This window comes from Cryptomeria japonica, chromosome 8 (genome assembly GCF_030272615.1).
Source record: "Cryptomeria japonica chromosome 8, Sugi_1.0, whole genome shotgun sequence".
NCBI classification, from domain to species: Eukaryota; Viridiplantae; Streptophyta; class Pinopsida; order Cupressales; family Cupressaceae; genus Cryptomeria; species Cryptomeria japonica.
In genome coordinates, this window is record NC_081412.1 from 426,229,305 (window position 1) to 426,233,065 (window position 3,761).

The window sequence follows — 3,761 nt, forward strand, 5'->3', positions numbered from 1 at the left end:
TTGATACGGTGTTGTCCTGTAAATTTGAGCAAAACTTGAGGGGACGATGGCGCCCGGCGTGCACACGGTCCTCCGAAAAATCCGCGAAACGAAGGGGGATTTGTTCGTCTCTGCATAAGGATTCCAGATCTTCAATTTCAGCCACGTACCTGCAACCTACACATAGAAAAATGAAGATGATTGGGGGGTTAGGGATTAGGGGTTTGCCCTTAGGTCAAACCCCGGTTTTGGAATTAACCAAGAAATGAGAAATGCTGTAAATGTAATGTAAAACAAGTACTAATACCTTGTTGTAAGGATGTTTGTATCCTTATGTGCGAAGGTATAGATGTTGTTTGTTGTATGTTGTATGTAGCATGTAGTATGTGATCTCCTCTTCAATGGTTGAATCCTTGTCTTGAATGCAACACTTAGCCTTGAATGGAGACTTAGAATGATCAATTGCTTGAAAGAATGCTTGAATGCTTGAATGCTTGAGTATAGTTTCCACGCTTCTTCCATCATATCGAATGAAAGAGGAAAATGTAGTTTATATACTTGCCAATTAGGGTTAATAGACTGATTTTCCCGACCATAGGCCAACCAGGAAAGATAATTTTCCAATTTGCAAACATAAAGACCCGAAGTCCAAAAGAGACCGGGCCCAAAATAGGACCCAGGGACCAGGGCGCTGGGCGCCATGGTCCTGGGGGACTAGGGTGCTGGGCGCCCTGGTCCTGAAGGACTAGGGCGCTGGGCGCTCTGGTCCCACCTCCCGGGACAGCAGGGTGCAAAGGAGGTTCAGGCCAGGGTGCAAGAAAATGCAGTTTTTGGTGTCATAATCAGGTTTCGGGGTCTCCATTCAGGTTGCATGTTGCATCTCCATCATGAAGACCGAAATGCAGTTGAAATTGCAAGTGTCACAATTTTAGGATGCTACAATATATAAATGAATGAATAACCTACAAATCAACCAAGTACTTGATAGCTTAAACAAAATTTTCTTGTCAAAAAAAACGTCATCTTGTCTTTGTTTTGGTAAGGAAGGATGCATCCTTGTTTAGAAAGTTTTCGTGTTTGATGTTGATTGTTTGGTTGATTGGATAAGTGGTCATCATTGGAGTATTTCACCATGTTTGTGTGGTATCTTCTTTGAAAATTTTGTATATACAAAGAGTTGCCATGTTTTTGTTTGTTTGATGTTTTCTGATGTTTTTGGATTTTGTGAGATAGTTTTTCAATGTTTTTGGATTTTGTGAGATAGTTTTGAATGAAGAACTCAATGAATCACAAAATAATGTAGAATCCACTTCCATCAACTACATTAAGCGTATTGCCCCCAGTTTAGATATGACTATGAAAAAGAGGGATGCAAGACGCATGGAGTACTATCCTTAATTGCAGATCAATAACGAGCCATGGTTTGGATGGATGGATGAGTGAATGTAGTGAATGTGATCGCAACAAGTCTGAAAGACAATGGAGCCATAGCCTTTACGAGTGGCACCTATTTGCCAGGTTTTCACCATCGCATTTACCCAAGGTGCCACCGGAGTGGTTGTTCACCGTTTGGATGCATGATTTTTCTTTACTATTTTGATTTTTTTGTATTTTCTTCAGGACATTTATCTGAATGTTTTTGGTGTTTTTCCGGTATGTATGGGAGTCTAATACTCTGTATAGCTTATGTATAAAACCATTTGAGGTGCATGCTATTGAACGGATCTGCTAGCGGTTCTCCTTCTGAAGTAGCCAACTGATATGCCCCAGACCCAAATACAATAGTGATAACATATGGACCCAGCCAATTTGATTCAAACTTTCCCTGGTGTTCTATGTTTGGTTGGTTACAAGGATTTTCCCTAAGAACAAGATCACCTACCTCAAATGTATGAGGTCTAACTCGATGATTATAGCTTCTACTCATACGTTGTTGATAGGCCTTGAGGTGATTGTATGTAGCTTGTCGTTTCTCATCAAGTATCTCTAAGTCTTGGAGATGGGATACTTTGTATGCTTCATCATCTATGAGATTGTGTAAGGAAACTCATAGAGATGGTATCTCAACCTCAATAGGTAAGATAGCTTCTACACCGTAGACCAGTGAGTAGGGAGTTGCGCCTGTAGAGGTTTGAATGTGTGAGGCCCTACCCCAACTCATCCTAGCATTTCAGTGATTTTCATGTTGAGACTATTATGGATGCTTTATTTTTATGCATTATGGATTTAGAACTTATATGATTCCATGATTTGGATAACATTGATATATATTGATGCTTCATTTCTATGCATTATAGATATAGAACTCTATATGATTTTAGAATAGGATTACTTTGTGATGATGTATGTCATTATTGGAATTGCAGGACTTTACTATGATGATAGAAATAGGATGCATGTTTTATGTATGCATCAGAATTATGTGAATTATGATAATTGCTTATGTGGATTTATTTGGATATAAGATATATCGATTTGTTTAAATGTACATTGTATGCAGAGTGTTTGATGTGTATTCTTATTCATGTGCTTAATATTATATGAGGTTATTAGAATTACTAATAAGTAATTGAGATGCACAGGAAAATTATCCATGTGACCATGGAAATATTATGGAGAGCCAAACCTAGACCTATGTACATTCGTAAAGCCAGGGGTTGTCTATTTGGAGAGATAACACCCCGTATGTATCATATTTTATTTGTATTAGTAAATGATGCATGTGTGTTAAATTTTATTTATTGATTTATTTAAATCCAACAAGAGACAATTTCCATGTGTAATTTTGTAATGTATTTTATTGTGTCACTTGACACATGTTGATTTATGTCTCGAATTTTGACTTGTCTCTTGAAGGGAGTTGTTCAACTATATTTTTTTCAAAACATTTGAATATGGCTCTATAATTTCCTTGGGTAGAGAGTCTTTGGAGTGGTCAACTCATGTTTGACCCAAAAATAAACTTCAGATGGGTTTATAAGGGGTCAAATGGACTCGTAGGGGTAGTTTAAAGGTGTTTCCCAAAGTCCATAAGGTATACCTATGGGTTAGGAGTATTTTTAGGCATGTGTCTACTCCCATGTGACTGTTTAGTTGCCTCAAAAAGTGGGTTTCCTAAGGTGAGCGAAAATTGAAATTAGAAGGTTCCATCTAGGTTAGATAACCTTCCTTTTTGATGAGAGATCCTTTTCTCACTTTTTCTCACTTTTTCCTTTTTCAGTTTTAGAAACCCGTGAGAACTCTCACTGAGGTCTTCTTAGGCAAGAATGAGAGATTCTGTGGGTAATCACCCACTCTCCATTTTTGGAGACTACATTTTGAAAATTTGGTTTTTGGATTCGAAATCTAGCTGAGTGTAAAAGGGAGGATTGTGGATTTGGGCTGCTCATCCTCAAACTAGTTCTAGCATACCTTTGGGCAGATTGAAGGTTGGTTCATCTCTTTGCTTTTTACGTTGCATGTCTATGTCAGAAAGTTGGTTAATGTGAAAGTGATTCTCTTGTATTTTCTTTTGTGAAAATTATTATTATGCGATCTGTCTTTTATTTTCTTGTATGCATTTTCTATGTTTTGGGAGTAACCAAGGCCTTCTACTCTTGGGAGAGTAGGATGGTCTTGCAGGTGGTAGAAGTTTGACAGCCCTCGAGTGAGAGACTCTCATTATGAGAGCGAACTCAAGGGGTGTATATGTGACCCTTGCTGCATGGCCTGGTTTGTGCATTTGGGGGTCATAAGGGGAGAAAGTATGGCATGAATGCCTTGGGGGGCATAAGGAATGTGGG